This window comes from Panthera uncia, chromosome E1 (assembly GCF_023721935.1).
Source record: "Panthera uncia isolate 11264 chromosome E1, Puncia_PCG_1.0, whole genome shotgun sequence".
In the NCBI taxonomy this organism is placed as follows: domain Eukaryota; kingdom Metazoa; phylum Chordata; class Mammalia; order Carnivora; family Felidae; genus Panthera; species Panthera uncia.
Window position 1 is genome coordinate 51,723,001 of NC_064814.1, and position 18,155 is coordinate 51,741,155.

At 42.7% G+C, this 18,155-nt stretch overlaps 1 long non-coding RNA gene across 1 annotated transcript; it reads left to right on the forward strand.

Annotated features, from left to right (window-relative positions):
* The first annotated feature begins 7,789 nt into the window (after nt 1-7,789).
* Nucleotides 7,790-17,851, forward strand: LOC125927593 (uncharacterized). The gene is made up of 3 exons (XR_007459379.1): nt 7,790-7,905; nt 8,769-8,875; nt 17,497-17,851. It is a non-coding gene; the product is annotated as an uncharacterized LOC125927593 (long non-coding RNA).
* Nucleotides 17,852-18,155: the final 304 nt, after the last annotated feature.

Sequence of the window (18,155 nt, forward strand, 5' to 3'; positions counted from 1 at the left end):
CCAGCTTTTAAAAGGATGGTTGGATAAGGAGTCTTAACTGACACTGACATCCGGGAACCTTAAGTGTCAATATGGCCCTCCAGTTAGAGTACATTCTAGCATATAGGAAAGCCTTTTATAAAGGGAATCCCGAGTGGCTTTCTAATCCCTAAGTGCATAATTGGGATGAACATATTGAACAATTAGCAATCTCTCACATTGGTTCTCTGAGTTATTCAGTGAGAGTCATCAACGGTAAGGGAACTATTTAGGACAAGACCCAGAAATTGCCCCTTCTCCAGTACCCCAGCCAAGTTTGTAAGTTAGACAAATCCTGCATACTATTAACATCAAAGACGTCGAGAGAGGCAGGGTTTGTGGTCTCGCCCCATTCCCTTTTAATTAAACTGTCTGGTCCCAGCAAACACCAGATGAATCACGGTGGATGAAAGTGAACTTCTGTAAGCCTAAAATCAGCCCCAGTTTCAGCTGCCATGTCAGATGAGAGATCTCTACCAGAACAGAACTGCGCAGTTTCTGGCATCTGGTATATGGTTATCAACCTGGTGGATGTGTTCTTTTCCAAATCCATCAGTAAAGAATCACAAGCAATTTGCTTTTATGTAAGACAAGAGTGAGTACATGTTCACTCTTTTGCTCAGGGCTATGTTTATTCTCTTGCTCTCCGCCCTGATATAATTCCAGGGACCCTAACTGTCTTGACATCCTACAGAACGGCAAACTGACCCATCATATTGATATTATACTAATCAGATATGGTGAGCAGAAGCAGCAAGCACCTTGGACCCTCGTAAAGGTCCAATGTTTGGGGACATGTGGATAGATTTCTTCTAAGGTGACGGACAAGTTACTGGAACTTGAGCCCACTACCACTAATAAAGTGAAAGAGAATGGAACGAGATGAAGTTGGAGAGGCCAAATCCTATAAAGAATTATAAACCAGGGTAGGGAGCTTAGAATGTACTTACTCTAAGTGCGATGGGGAATCATTGGAAAGTTTTAAATCAAGAAATAGAATCTGATTTATCTCATTTTTAAAGTTTATTTATTTTTGAGAGAGGGAGAAAGGGAGTGAGAGAGAGAAAAAGAGAGAATCCCAAGCAGGCTATGCACTGTCAGTGCAGAGCCCAATGCAGGGCTTGATCTCATGAACTGTGAGATCATGACCTGAGCAGAAATCAAGAGGTGGACGCTTAACTAATTGAGTCCCCCAGGCATCCCTCCCAAGCTTATTTTAATTGCTGAAAGGATTTTAAGAGGGAAGAAAGAGGAGGAAGTCTATCTAGAAGCTATTGATATCATCTGGGTGAAGTAACAGTGCCCTTGATGAAAAGAGCAGCAGGAAGGATGAAGAGACGTGACAGATTTGGCATATATTTTGGAAGTAGGGCTCGCAGACCTGTTGAGATCTTGGATATGATTATTGAAGGAAAGACGCAGTCAAAGAAACTGTATTGTCTAAGTCCTGCAACAAGAACTTGTCTATAAGCCTAGAAATGTCTCAGTATGAAACACACCAGATACTAATGTAACCTCTTGGTGACTTGGTTTCTTTGCCTGTAAAATAATAACACATCGTAGGATTTTTGTGAGGATTAAAAAATTCACATCTCTAAAACACCAGAACACGGATGCCTGCATGGCTCGATGGTTAAGCCTCTGGTCTCAGTTTTGGCTCAAGTCATGAGCTCAAGGTTCATGGGGTTGAGCTTCGAGTTGGGCTCCCCGCTGACAGTGTGGAGTCTGCTTGGAATTCTCTCTCTCTCTTTCTCTCTCTCTCTCTCTCTCTCTCTCAAAATAAATGAATAAACTTAAAAAAAGTAAAACACCAGAACAGATCTTGATACATAAAATGCTATTTAAGTATTTAACTTTTCTCCTCCTTCTCCTTCTTCCTCTTCTTCCCCTTCTTATTTATTACTACTATTACTGCTTATTATTATTATTATTATTATTATCTGTGATTATAGCTTCTTTCTCTTCCCAAGTATTTTTGTTTCTCTACTTTGTCTTCAATCATAGGGGTTTACTTCACTGCCTTATTTTTTCAAGCAAGATTTTGATTTTATTTTTCTTCTTCCTTTTAACTTTTCCCCTTTACTGTGGTGACTTCACCTTTGCTCTATGTTTGCTTTTTGCCTTCAGAAGTGTTAATATGGTTGGCCACAACTTGGCCATGGCTTTCACCCATTAACACTAAATATCTGACTGTGCCTGCAGTTAAGCTAGCACAGTTTGCAAGAAATTCTTCTTCTAACAAGATATTGTTTTGGCTTCTGAATTCTCAAATCACAGCTCTCCTCTGGGCTCCAGGGCACCTGGTTTGATTCAAAGTCAAGCGTCATCAGCCCTCAGGTGGGAACGTTAGGGAATGGAGTGTGAGAATGGTTTGTCAAGGATTGTGCCTCCCTTCTGATAGAAACTTCATAGCTGACCTAACTGCCCCGGAAAAAGAGAAGAGCTTAGGTCTTACAATCTGTAACACACTGGGAGTTGATAGTTTGCGAGCACCCTGAAGAGAAGCCAATGGTGCATCAGCGCAATGGTTCAGTGTGTCAAACCCCATTAGTTCTAGGAAACTAGGAGGTGTTTTACAGCTGATTCTCTGCGCTTAGAACTCAGGACAGTGGGAAGCGGTAAGACTTCGTGGGCCGTGCCTTGCTGAGCTGGGGTGCCAAACTGATCATCTTTCCCAAGGAACCAAGAGTTGAACCAGAGCTCAGAGGCGCACCACAGGGCAGGATGTTTTTCCATTATGACCCTGATTTGTGAACAGAATCTGCTTTTTTTTACAGTGCTGTCAGAATACTTGTTTATTTCCCATGGGTTAGTTAGCCACCAGCTCTCTTAGCAACACGAGATTATTTTCACAGTTAACTTCTGCATTGCTAGATTATTTCTACTTACTTATCCCCGTACATTTGATATGGTTCTTACTGCCTCCTGGCCTGCTCTTTTCAAACAGCACGTTTGGTACTCAGTCATAAACAAAGACTATAATCATAAACAAAGCTTCCTAATGAGAGTTCTACATGCCAACAGAACCCGATTCTCAGAACTCAAGGAATATAAAGCCGCCAGAGGCTCAAGCAAAAAGTCCCCAGACCGCAGTGGAGGGTACAAGCGACAGACCGGGACTAAGGGCTATCACCAGAAGGAAGTTTCCTAGAAAAGAGGGAAGGCATCCACTGATCCGAGACCACTTCATAGCACTGGGGATCGTGAATACTCTCGAAAGCCAAGGGATGTTTTAGAATCCCTGTAGCAACCAGGGGCACTGTCCCAGATCGCTTTGTGTCGCCACAACAAACAAAGGAAGGAAACTGTTTGTCACTGAGGTGATATTACACAGCCGGTTCCAGCTGTAGCTCTGTCTCAGCTCCACAGATGAAACTCAAGTCTTGCACAGTAAAGCTAGCATAGATCCAAACTTCCTTACTGTCTCCATCTGGGCCTCCGATATTTGAAGAGAATCGCAGGCACGTTTTTGAACAAATCCCTCCAGATTCCGAATGCGAGATAAACAGATAAATAATCTATTTTATATGCAAGATAAATAATCCCACTGGTAGACAGGATGAGTAAAAAGAAAAAAAAATATCAAGAGTAGGAAAAAATCAGGCGGTTCGAAAGAGAAGGTTTTGCAATGGGGCCAATTCCTACCACAACATCATGTTCCATTTGAGCACAAAGCTCGAAGCAGCCACCTTCAAGCAAGACTTTGGGTCGTTTCAAGACCAAAGCACAAGTCTAACCAGAAGAAACTCACCGAGGCAGATCTAAGATCCTGTCTTTGGATCTCAGGGGCTTATTTTGCAAATGCGGAACTCTTCAGGTGTGTCTTAGAAGCAGAACATAAGCAGAAATTCTTGTGAGCCTGAGCTGACATAAGTTCAAAATGTTTCAAACACCTGATGTGTTCATTTTTAAACCTTTAACAGAATCTTATGCTGGCTCGAGAGACATCGAATCAAGGCAACAGTTTCACTCTTCACTGGCCTCATCGTTGCTGGGAACACCACTCAGAGTAGATTCAGACAAAATGGAGCACAAGGGGGTTGGATGGCTGGCCAGATGGTGAAAAAAAGAGAAAACGTTTGAAGGAAGCACGATGTCAAGACACTGTGAAACTCAGTGTGTTTGTTTTAACCTGGAGAGAATATGAAACCTATCTTCAACAATTTAAATGGTTCCCATGCAGAAAGAGATGGGTCTATTTTTGTATGGCCTGATGTGAAAAATGAGGTAAAAAAAAAAAAAAATGAGATGTATCAGTCCCTGTAAAAAAAAAAAAAAAAAGCTTTCTATTATAGCTATTCAAGACAAAATAAGGGTTGGGATTTGTATGTTCTGTATTACTGGAAGAACTTAAGAACAGAAATGAGTATTTGCTCAAACATTGTTTGGAGCTGAATTTAATGGTCATTGAGGCTGTTCTATTTCTATGATTGTGTGAGTCTTGATCTTAAGCCCTTGTAAAGCAAGTGCTATGTTATGGGTCTTTACATTCTAGAGTCTTCCCCAGTGCAAGCATATAATGCAGGGGGTTGATATATAGGACTAGATATTTTTTAACCCTTGGGGTACTCAAATTTTTCCAAGTGCTAAACAATTATTTCCAAGCAAACAAAACACAACACAGAGAGAAACTCCTAAAAGAAACAGGAAAAGAGAATTATACCATTTGTCAATCAAGTCAGCAAAATTTCGACCATCGTCACACAACGTTGTAACCTTAAAATATAAACATCGTGATGGGACAGGGGGAAAGAAAACCCTCTTTTTGTTGCATTTTCCTATATAAGAGAAACTCATAAATCATTATTTTATAGTTTTCTCATTTCCTTTTATTTAGTTTTAAACTAAATTTATAGGACTTATTCTTGTGAAACAAATAACTTTATTAAAAGACCTGAAAGAGCCAAGAACACAATTTTGATATTTTTAATATTTTCAAGACAAAGTACATCCCTTTGTTTATAATAATTCACTATAAGCCCAAACTGCAATCTTCAACCTAAGTAGTGACTTTACTCAGTTCACTGAGCTCCTGGTTTGTTATCGCAGAATTGCTTATGGAGATTAGCCTGATGGAAATAATTATCATTAAGAATTGTATACGTTTATAAGGAAAACCAAATATTTAAAATTTTACTTTTCTAGGAAAACACACACAGATTAACTTCTGTTGCAAGGAAAGATCATCTTAAGTAGAGTTAGGAATAACAACTCAAATATTCCTATTATATTTTGGTCTCACTCTGTTAAAAAAAAAGTCACTCAGACACCCCAAGAGTTCACATTAAAAAAAATTTTTTTAATGTTTATGTTTGAGAAAGACAGACAGAGAGTGAGCAGGGGAGGGGCAGAGAGAGAGAGGGAGTCACAGAATCCAAAGCAGGATCCAGGCTCTGGGCTGTCAGCACAGAGTCCAAGGCAGGGCTCGAACCCAAGCCTGCTTTGAACCCACGAACCGAACCGTGAGATCATGACCTAAGCCAAAGTCAGTTGCTTTAACCAACTGAGCCACCCATGCACCCCAAGAGTTCACATTTTAAAATCTGCATTGCAGGTGGCTCAGTCGGTTGAGCATCTGACTTTGGCTCAAGTCATGATTTTGCGGTTCGTGAGTTCGAGCCCCCATCGGGCTCTGTGCTGACAATGCAGAACCTGCGTTGGATTCTCTGTCTTCCTCTTTCTGCCCCTTCCCTGCTTGCGGTCTCTCTCAAAAATGAATGAACATCTTTTATGAATAAATGAATGAATGAATGAATGAATGAATGAATAAATAAAATGTGGGTTTCAACTTCACTTGAAAAAAATCAAAAGGTCTGGCCACACTGGGACCCCATTGCCTCATGACAGCAACAAGCAGCAAGTGAGCTCTCCACTCCTTAGAAAGGACATGCTCTTGCCAGTCTGCCAAGTGCTCCATGACCTTGTAGTGTATTACACCTAGCCTCTCTCACTCATGAGCATACTTGCTGGCTTTGCCCGGCAATCACTGATTTCTGACCATGAGCCCAACTACACACATGGATGTCTGTAGGAAGCATCAGGGTAACCCGTGCCTCCCATGATTCCACTAGCCAGCTCTGTACAAATGCTTTCATGGAATCTAGAGTTGATACATGCCTTCTGGGATGAAGGTGATTCCCAAGACCCACCACGAGAGCCCACCTGACAAGGACAGAAGAGACCCCATGCTCCCTATGGGTAAGCAAGACACTTGACCATTTGCCTAGTTGAAAAGGTAGGAGTGCGGGGGAAATTGTCCCAACTTACAACCTTTAACTACATGACGATCACAGGCATTAGATGAAGTGAGGAAGGAGGATTCAAAGGAAGACTTTTAATTACTCTGGCTTTGCAATGGCCAAGTTGTGGTTAAGCGCGAGGTCTGTCAATGCCCTGCAGCCAAGCCCAACAGGAATACGCCTGATGTTAAACGAATGGGGTTTTATTACTCCTTTCACGAGGGAGAAAAAACACCACAGACAAGAGTGTGGGAGGGTGTACCTCAGTGAGAAAATGTTAGAAAGCACAGAGTTTCGGTTGGGTTAGTTGGGGAATGGTCTACAAAAGCAAGCGGTTCCCTCCAGCTCGGAAGCTGTCAGAGAGCGGGGCAATTTCATGACTCGGTATTTCGTGGGTGTCACGGTGACTTTGTTTTTATCTGTTCTAAGACGAGATTCTGAAGCGGCCCTATTTTTGTTTCCTTTTCTCGTTGTCTCAGAGTGATTGTGTCTGAAGTTGGTGCTCTGTGGAATTACGTGCTCCAGGAAAACAAAGTGACCTGGCTGTGGGCATCAGGCAGCCCTGTAATAACATTGAGGTCCAGCTGGGAATGTTAGGTCAGTCTTAACAGTGCTTTAGAGTGTCCAAAATGCGGTCGTGGATATGAATTGGCTTAACTAATGGTAAAACAATTAAGGTAAAACAAACAGAAGATATTTTCACATGAATGTCTCTCATACAGCCCTCAGTTACATGCCAGCGGGATTGAAGCAGACCCCCCCCCCCGCCTTTAAACTGAGCTCAACTGGAGGAAAAGAAGGGGCAGGATAAGGGGGTTCTCCTACAACATTACTGGAACCATTCCCAGAGACAGTCACCTCCGTGGGGTCCCATCTTCAGGAAATGTGCCCTTCACCTTCCATCCTCTGCTTGTCATGGCAGGTGACCAGTCATCTGCCCCAGAATCATTGTCCTTGTGAAGAACAGAAACTATTTCCCAGAGAAGAGGGGACACCTTGAGGAAAAGCTTCCATCACACAGACAAGAACAGGTGCAGTGTTTGGCTTCCCTGACCAGCTGACATGGGCTCAGCTCTGGGGCCTCCGTCCAAGTGTGTCCCCTGATGCGGGGAGTGCCTGGTGGGGGCAGGAAGTGGGTGTGGAGGATGTGCAGCAGGAGACCAACCTCTGGCCTACAAAATATCAACTGTAGTCAGGAGGGAATGCCACTTGTTTACAATTAAAAATTTGTAAGTAGGAAGTAGGAATTAATAGTAATTGGTGGGTTCCAGTTGGCACATGATGTTTCAGAATATTGCAGAAGCCCTCAACTTCATGGGACTCCCCCAGGCCACCCTTGGACATTGGGATGTTAGCGGTCACAAGGTGTTTGGTGTTGGCCTCCACCATGGGTTCGAATCCCAGGCCTCTTGTGGAGAAGGAAGAACAGGGCTCTGTTGTCAGGCAACCCTCCCTCAGTTCAAATCTTCATGGCCTTAAATATGACATCAGTGTTCCATCCATGTCATAGAGGTCCCCTCATCTGCGACGTAGAGAATGCAATACACTTACTTCAGTAGGTTTTCACTCTAAGTGTTGAATGAATTGATGCTTGTTGGTTCAGTGCTGGCCTCCCAATGCTTGCGGCCTCCACTCTGGACATTCCTCCGTTAAGTCCCTCCCCATCGGATTTCCTATTTTTCCCCCCCTTTGGGGAACACACCATTCAGCCTCAGACCAAAAGCCTGTCTTGCCATCTCTTCTTCTGAAGCCTGTTTTCTCTTGAAATTTACTCTTCTGGAAGGCATTCTCATCACCGAACATATTAGCTCACTCCTTGCCTAGGATTAGTTTGGGAGGTGTGACAACCCTTGAGAAGGTTATGCCCCGATGAGGAAGATAGGAAAGAGACCATGGAAGAGTAAGTCAGGTGCCATTTTGGTCCGCTTTTCGATTTTGATTTGGGTGGACCGGACGCCGAAACCCAGTAACTACTCGGGACAAGTGATTGGCTTTCCTGGATTTATTTCCGAAGCCATGTTTGTGTTCAACAGGGAAAGTGACTGTGTTCATCTTACAGTCTGTTATAAAGATTAAAAAAAAGAGAGAGAATTATGAACACAACTGTAAACCCCTCTAAAGGACCCACGTTTCAGCGTGGGTCCCAGAGAAATCCCAGAGAAATCCAGGATTTCTTTTTCGTATCATGATGTTTTAACATTAATCAAAATCAAGTTCCCTGACTAAAGGGACAGTCTGGGCCACGCTCAAGGACCCACTTCCCTAAGTCATCAAATTCTCCTCCAGTTTCTACGAAAACCATTCTTTCCCTCCCACAGCATCTTCTGTCTTCCTAGGGAAACGAAACCCTTTTTGATCTACAGCCCTAGCTGACCCAGAAGCATTTTCCATTGAACATTGTGCCAGAATACTGCCAGCTGGTCCGCCATTCACCAGCCGATAATTACCTCCCAATATTGGTCATAACCATCCACTTAATATGCTTCTGTTCTAAAATTCATCTTCTTATAGGGGAAGATTTCTGAACTTGAAGTGAGAGCAGCACCATCGGAGATTGTATTTAAAAGGGTTTGTGTCTCCATCCTACGATGCTTCTTATAATTGACGTGGGATGGGAGGTGAGTAAATGTTGAAGATTATCAGGAGATACTAAGGAGCCCTGTGGGAGCAAAGATGGTGGCCAGAGCAGAAATATCTTAACGCTCTGTTATTCTGACATTTCTGTATTTCAGGATTTTAAGATTTCATCATTTAGCTCCATATGTTTAGAAGCTTGATTACTGTATCTAAGGTGATGCATGATGAAACAAAGTGAATTTAGAAACACCAGTAAGAAAACTTCCAGCTTATTGTGTATTATTTGAAATCACATGATGTCTATTCCACGGTTAGGCAATTCCTGCTTGTAGAAATGGACACACAACGCATCAAGCCTTCCCACTTTTGCTACACTGAGTCAAAATTCCCACCGAAGTAACCACAGAAGCACCACAGTCACTGAGTTGGGCTTTTTATTTTTCTCTTGTCTCTTCTATTTTCAGAGAATCCTGGCATGATGTCCTCAGCTTTTCCATGACTAGGCTTCCACATGTTCCGTCTCATTCCTCACTATCAACTTTCATCTTTCTCAACAGATACCTTTCCTTGGTTTTTGTTTTTTCTTTTTTAAGTTTTTTTTTTTTTTAATTTATTTGAGAGAGACAGAGACAGCATGAGTGGGGAGGGGTACAGAGACAGGAAGAGAGAGAATCACAAGCAGGATCTACACTGTCAGTGCAGAGCCCAACGCGGGGCTCGAATTCACAGAAACATGAGATCATGACCTGAGCCAACACCGAGAGTCAGACACTTAAGCCACAGAGCCACCCAGGTGCCCCCACCTTGTGTTTGCAAACATAATGGCACATCGCCTGCAGGAGAAAGGTGGGAAGGTGCAGAGATGTTCGGGGGCTTAGCGTTATGCTCTTTCACAATTAGCCCTTAGTGTGACTTTCTCTCTAGTTCCTACCTGTGTGTGAAGGGACTCTTGACATGTTACATAACTTTTCTGAGTCTAAGGAGTGCTGCTGTGAACATAAAATGCATCTGGTATAGAGCATAGCTACCCACCAATGTTGGATGTTTATCTTGATGTGCCGCAGTACAGATAAATAGACTACATGTCTTTTAAGCCACTGAATAGAGTTGGATCTATAATGTTTACCCGAAGACGTAGGTAGGTGCGAGGGTGGAGACTTCCGGGGTTCCCTTAATATCTCTCTTGTTTTCAAATATCTGTATGGATGAGACTTTCCTATTCTTTCAGTAAATCATGGTCATGAAACATCCTGGCCGACAAAATATGACCGTATCACTCTAAAATAGTCATTTGCCAATGTGAGATTCTCCAGCTCTCTCTGTCCCTCCTATGGGAACCAAGAAGGTTGGATGTTTTTGACTGTTCAGCTGCAAGATGGTTAAGCCTCTGTCAATCCCCAGGGAGAACCATGGTAGAACCACCTCCACCCATAATGGACATTCAACAAAAGTAAAAATTGTATCTTTGTTGTATAAAGCCACTGGAGTTTTGGGTTCGCTGTTGCTATAGCGCATTACCAGCCTACATTGATTAACACAGATGCCCAAGACCTCCCCAATGTAGAGAGCTGGATATCATCAGGTACATTATTTCCATTAGCAAATACACTAAAAATGAACTTCCAGATAAAGATGACAGATTAAACACATGTGTGTGTACCCCTTCCCTCCCAAAACCCCATTATAAGGAAAACAATGGGGAATTTCATAACATAAACATAAAGATAGAGCAGGAGGGACAACAGCAACAATTTTTTTTTTAAGTAGGCTTCACACCCAACATGGAGCCGAATGCAGGGCTTGAGCTCACGACCCTGAGAGCAAGACCTGAACTGAGACTGAGAGTAGGGTGGTTAAACAACTGAGCCACCCAGTTACCCCGCAGAGCAACAAAATTTTAAAATCTAAAAGCAGATGGATGAGTAATAAGAGGCTTATTATTTAAGAAGGCTGAATTGAAGCCAATGGTAGAGAAAACAGATTATACCACAAAACCCTCAAAAGTTTCAGTGAGCATACATATGAGCAGCTTCTGGAAGTGGAGGTAAAGGGAAAATAGGGGCCTAAAATAAGAAGGCTTGGTTGAAATCACGTTAGAAATTAGTTTCTATTCAATGTAATTGGGCAAACAAAGATTGGGTACAATGAGGAAATCCCACAGTCTCCCAGAGAGAAAAATAAATGAAAAGTTCTACACAAAAGATCAAGAATCCCGGGGGCTCCTGACTTCTTAACAGGAAATCCTGCAGACGTAAAGAAAAGCATGAGGTATTTTCCTATCCCTATTCTTAAAACTATGTACCCAGCTAAACTATCAACCAAGTGTCAGGCAGAAATATAAACCGTTTCAGCAACTGAAGTCTAAAAAAATTTACCTCCTATTCATCTATCCAAGAAAAGCTACTGGAGGACATGCTCCACCCAAACTAGGGAGTAAACCCAGAAATAAGTATTGAGATCAAAGAAACAGGGTATCCACTCAAGAGAAAAGAAATGAAAAATCACCAGGATGGTGAAGATCGGAGAACCTCAGATAACCCTTGTGGAGGAAAACCATTCCACACTGAAACAAGCTGTGAAGGGATTTCTTAAATTAAAGTGTCAGCATGACTAATGTGAATGAGTGTATTGAGAAGAGATTCAGATGACTTCTGGAGAGTCTGTGTTACCCTGGTAATAAATACGTAGACTACTGAGCAAAGTTACAGCCTCATCTTCCCTAGCAGGAAGTGAAAAGGTATAAAGCTAAAAAATCAAGAAGAAGGGGCGCTTAGGTGGCTCAGTCAGTTGAGTGCCCAACTCTTGATCTCAGGGTCATGATCCCAGGGATGTGAGATCGAGCACCATGCTGGGTTCCATGCTGAGCAGGTAGCCTGCTTAAGATTCTCTCTCTCTCCCTCCACCCCCTCTCCACAGCTTCTGCATGTGTTCTCTCTCTCTCGAATTAAAAAAAAAAAAATCAAGAAGCAGAAAGACCAACACATCATTTAGAGATATGCAGGAAAACACCACAGTCATCAGCTGGAAGAGGTGATAGTGACTTTTGGGGACCTGGGGGAGGGTACAGACGAAAAGGGAATTGACAATCGGCATATCAACTCCTGTAAGTTTAATTGGCTCTTTACACGTTGTACCTGAGTCAATGTTGGACCCTCCACTGGCCTTCCTCAGTAGCCGTGGAGGGTCCCATTCTCGCCTCAGGACTCTGCCCTGACTGGGACCATATTCGGTCCTCTTTGGGTGGATGGTGGGGGGGTGCTCTGCCAATGGACCTCTTTTCAAGCTGTGCAAGCAGAAAGCACATAAGCACATTAAGGTCTCATCTCAAAAACTCAGAGTAAGCCAAGCAAGGTATTTGCCTGGAAGCAGGGAGTTTTAGGTCATTTCACTGGTCTGCACAATCCCTTTCCTATTATTTTTCCCTTTCTGGAAGACAGTGCTGCCACTTTATTTATAGAGTTCATGTCAACTATTACATCCAAAGTGAAAATCCCACAGCCAGCCGTCTGTGTGCCAGAACTGAGGACCAGTCGAGCTCGGCTGGCAACCCTTCTATTAATTATGCTGCTAATTGCCACACAAGCTGCTCATTCATTTAACATCATTCAACAAATATTTCCAACTCTTGTTGATGATGATCTTGGCATTTTTCCAGGGCTCTGTGGGGAAGACTGGTACTCCCTTCTTCAGTGACCCATTCCAGATGTCTCTATTTGTTTGTGATTTTCTTGGCTCTATTTTCCATCAAACCAGTCTACTTTACAATTTTCTAAAATTCCTTAAAATATCTGCTGATAAAAACTTCTCTGTCTTCTGGGACTGCTAAGGATTTCATTTTGTTCTTTTACTCCTTTAGTTATTTTCCTGGGATTTGAAGAAGAGCTGGTGGAGGTATATATTTGTTTAATCGCCATCTTGGTATAGAAGCCATGTTCCTAACCTTCATTCATTTCTTAATTTGCTCTGAGTACATTTACAAGAAGTGTATGTTGGTTGCTGCATCTTCAACAAACTGCTGTATCTTCTGCACCCTTGCATTTCCAAGAATTTTTAGCACCCTCTGACATAAACAACAGCTGGGTATAAAATCCTGGTCTCACAATCTTTCCACCTTGAATCTTGTAAGTGTTGCCCCACGGTGGTCTGATATTTGCAGTCACCATCTGGTGACAGACTGCTTCTAGCTCTCATTTCTGTTGTTGATTTCCTTCCACTTACTTACTGCATTTTCCCACTAAACATGATGTTTAAAAACTTATGTCTAGAATATACCTCAGAGTGGCTCTCATTTTACTTCATCATGTCTCATACCTCATATCACATCTCCTATCCTTTCCCAACACATAAGATGCAATCCTTTGTCATGCATTTATCTCTTTTCCACATATGTCTTTATACTTTCTCTTAAATCTCTCCTTTTTCTTCCAATTGAAGCACTTCTTTGATGAGAAAAAAAAAAACTCTTGTAAATTTTCTATCACTTCACTGTCAGGCCATGTTGGAAACCTAGTCCTCCCTTCCAAATACCCTTCCTTGCAGAGTTCTTCCAAATACTAAGTGATCTGGGGCAAGATTTTCCACGTGGCATTTCCACATGGCTGTCATCCCTGACTCCCCCTTCTTCCTGATACCCACATCTAATGAATTTAAAGTCACTTCTACCTCTTAAAAATTTCTCACATCTACCTACTTCCCTCCATTCCCAGGGCCACTAAAGATTACCTTTCCCTCCCTAAATTCTTGTGGTGGCCTCCTAATTGATCTCCCACAATTAGTCTTGCTGTTCCAGTGCTCATTCTTCACGTTATCACTGGAGAGTCCTTTTGAAAACACACATGTAATCATTACTAAAAGTCTTTATCTTTGTGTTACATCCTCAATCCTAAAATAATGGCTAAAGTGAATCCTAGAGACGACAAGATCATTTGTAACGTAGACTCTGGTTTTCCTTCACTCTCATTAACTCATCTTTGATTTTTCCAGGCTTACAGGAATTTTTCCTGTTGTTTTCCCCACTCTCTCCCAGTGTTGAGACTTTCTCCAGACTGTGACCTCCACCTGGATTACATCCCTTTCTGCTCCCTGAGATTTTTTTTTTAATTTATTTATCCAGATAATGCCTGCGTATTCTTCAAGTCTGCTAAAATATCATGTCTTCTGGAAAAATCACTCCTGATCCCCTCGGCCAATTAAAGTGCCCCTCTTATAAGCTTGCCACTTCTCTCCCAGAACTTTCTGTGCTTTGTGCTGCTGGTTGAGACTGGTCTGCCTTACGAGGCAGATCTGGCTCTGTTGGAACAGGGACCACGTCCATCCTCACTCAGGGCCATGATATAAAGGTACTTGATCAGTTTCACCCAATGAACTTTATTAAATAAATCTTCTCTGGGATTTAAATAAAATGTAACCCTTATTCATTTTAGCAACTTTCTCTTCTCTTATTTTGGTGATTTCTTCTCCCTGATCTGCTCTATTTTTGCTTCTGTTATTCTTAATACACAAAACGTGTCTCCTTTCATTTTTTTTCTCATCCACTTAGAGTCAGGATGCTTCTCCTCTGAGTTCTGACTTTCTTCAATTTTCTTCTATTTGAGTGATTCAGTGTCCTGTGGCAGTCTCTCTTCAGTTCACTCCTTTCATGGCATTTTAAAATTTAACCAGCTTGCTTTTTGTCTGTAAACAATCTGCCTGACTTCAGATCTGTACCTTTTTATGACTGCCTACTCTAGCTGCAAAGATGCTAGGTCCTCTCACACTTGGTCAGAATACCAATTAGAGATTTCCTAACACTGTATTCTCTCTCATGTAGGAATTTCATTTCACGGGCTACCTTGGAGAGATTTTGCAGATTGTTTCTCCTCTTTGGCACAATCTTTTCTCAGTGGATTTTCAAGTTTTTTGTTTAATTCCAGTTAGTGAACCTACGGTGCTCTATTAATTTCTGGTGTAGTGATTCAACACTAAAATAAATCAGCCGGTGCTCATCACAAGTGCGCTCCTTAATCCACATTGCCTATGCCACCCATTCCCCTCTTTGTGTCTCCTTTTTCTGTTTGCTCACCCTTAAAGTGGTGAGTAAATGGGTTTAGTTTGATCTGCTTTAACTGTAACACTTCTAAGTCTCTCAAACTCAAGAAAAGAAAGAATGAGAAGGCTACTTTTACGTTGCCACTTGAGGACCACTTCTCCGTAAGGAGGAGCAAATGCCAACTGTGAAGGATGCCTTTGTGCCTCGGGCTACACTTCCCAGTTGTAGGACCGGAAGTCTGCAGAATCAGTGCCTGCTTTACTGGTATGGCTCCTGCTGGTGTAAGTCAAGGACAAATGCCACAGCTGGTTTCCCTGCCCCATGCGATTGCTGGTGCTTTGAGCTGTTGTCAGAGGTAGGAACAAAGCTCACCCAATGCCAACCTGTCCAAGTTGAGGAACACCTGCTACTTCTAGATACCTGGGCGCCTTTCAGGGAGTCCCTCAACTTATTCTGCAGTCAGGCTTCAAGCACCGAAGCCCATTCACCAATACCTTCGCTTCTTCAATCTGTGCTACAAAAGAACCTTAAGATTTCTGACATATTGATGGCAGCCATTAGTAATTTCTAAGATGGGTAAAGATTTTTCTCTATTCCTTCTTGGTCACCTAAGTGGGAATACGATGACTGCCATCTTTACCCAGATACTCTTTCCAGAACTGCGCTGTAACAGCATTGGCTTCCTTTGTGCTGTGCCCCCCGTTACGTATTTCTAGGCTGTGACTTTTCTTCATCTGCACCGAAAAGCTGAACAGCCTCTGATACCTTTACACAATGGCTCCCCCTTCTGGTCCCACAAGGAGCAGCAAGTCCGTTTTGTACTCGGGGAACAACTCTCCCCCAGAATACTGATCAGGCTTGAGTAAAGCTCAGAAGTTCTCAGCTGGAGCAGACACCTCTCTATTAACTGGGTAATTCAAATTCCTGAGAAGCTTTCAGTGTTTCTTAGGAGACCGCCAGCAGGAAATTTGAGAGCAACAACATCTGCACATCAAGGATACTCTCCAGTTCTGAGCCCATGGATGTGAAGGTCCTGACTTCATCGGGACTCTTCAGACAGTCAACAGGGAAACACAAACCCTGTGTACTGGGAGAGGGCATGTGGAAAAAAGAGTATTTGGAGTCCACCTGTAACTACGCCGTCCTCAGAGACTTGGAGCACTGGGCTTCTCGTGAGTTACAAGGAAACTGTGGGATTGAAAACACGCGTACAAGTTCTCGTTTTTCGTAACAAGATAAAGATGGGATAATATAATGCTCTTAGTGTCCATCCTTCCTTAATGACCCATAGTGGTTTAAAAGCCACAGTCTGATTGGTGTTTTAGGATGTGATCGAACTCAGAAGTATGAAATTTAATCGAGAAGAAGCGTCTCTGCTGTTCGTGAAGCTAAAAAAATGACGAAAAACCTGAGAAAACTTTTGTTTTTTCTTTCCAGCTTATGGTGCTCTCAATATACACGTGTTTTGTGTTTGGAAGTCTGACCTTTTATTTCCTCGTTACCTCAGGCTATAGATTCAAGTCAAATAATAGTTATGTGTGGGTACGTGTGTGTGTGTGTGAATATATATACCGTTTTATTTTTATATACCTTTTAATATAAAAATAGTCATTTCTACATATGTAGATGAATGTGTTTGCCATTGGAAATGACTGTCAAAATGGGGCACCTAGGTGACTCAGTCGGTTAAGTGTCCAACTTCAGCTTGGGTCATGATCTCACGGTTTGTGAGTTCGAGCCCCGCGTCGGGCTCTGTGCTGACGGCTCAGAGCCTGGAGCCTGCTTCGGATTCTGTGTCTCCCTCTCTCTCTGCCCCTCCCCTCCTCGTGCTCTGTGTCTCTCTCTCTGTCTCAAACATTAAAAAAAACTTTCTTAATATCATTAAAAAACACTTTGGGAATAATTAAATGAACTAAAATAATCTTTTCCTTGTGCTTAGAGACATCACTTAATAAAATCACGTTGTTAAGGATAACACGCCTAGAGATTCCCGTAATGTGCACAAATTGCTATTTTTCATGCACTAACGGATTCTCTCCAAGGCTTTTCTGATTTTACTTGGGACTCCTTCTATAGCTTCTGCCCACTTCAGAGCTTGCTTATGTGGATCTGCCCAAGGAACTACTGATACATGTCTACGTACTTTCAAAATGCTTGACATTCAAAGAAAACCGTGTATCGAAAAGTTGTTAAAAGCAAATTATTTTTAAAAACTCAAGCTGCAGAGAGATGACATTTGTCCTTGCTTCTTGCCTTACACTCACAGGCATGAGGGGAGGTCGCAGAAGTGGTCACCCAAGGAATCCTATTTCCTACTGGTTTTGGAACTTTTTGTAAAAGTAGTCATGGGGTGCGGGGCACACCTGGGTGACTCAGTCGGTTGAGCATCTGACTTCGGCTCAGGTCATGATCTCACGGGCAGTCCGTGAGCTCCAGTCCCACACTGGGCTCTGTGCTGACAGCTCGGAACCTGGAGCCTGCTTTGGATTCTGTCTCCCTCTCTCTCTGCCCCTCCCCGACCCACACTCTGTCTCTCTCTAATATAATTAAACGTTAAAAAAAATTTTTTTTTAAGTAGTCATAAGAACCAGCAGGGATGTTATTAATGGATCTACTATTTATTCTACATTTCAGGAAACAGTAATTTCTTTGAGTAACCCCCACCCCCAATCCCAGTGTATCATGTGGCTGAGGTAAGACACCACTTTGGCCAATCAGAGCAACCAATCTCCCCTCCCTAGCGACTGGGATCTGGATGGCCAGCGAAAATCCCTGGACTCTCACGAAAGTGACCGGAGAAAGATGTTCCCCTTACGCTGGATTGAACCTGGCGGGCAGCCACCTTGTCACCCCCTGGAACCCAAGAACAAACCACCATGGAGCAGAGAGAAGAGGACAGCTGTGTCACCCGAGGCACTAGATCCGTCTAAGCTTAAAGCCTTGAGCCCCTCAGTTACACAAAAGAATACCATCCTTTAAAAAACTGTTATTGTGTTTTCTATCATTTGCAATGGGAAAAGTTCCAACTGAGTTTTTAAAAAAATCACTGAGGTTCGATCTTAAAACTGAAGAATCACAATCCATCAGGATGAGACTTACACACGCACCCCAGTGCCGTGGTGAGAATAACCAGAGTGAAGGAGCGAGGGAGGGTTGGACGATGAGATTGACTTTCCCTTGCTCCCTGCCTCTGTCAACAGGCACACAGATGTGGCTGCGATGGGGGCTGAGTGCCTCGGGGTGACTTTTAACCCACATTGTACCTTTCAGCCCAGAGCACCCTCCTTGTAGAT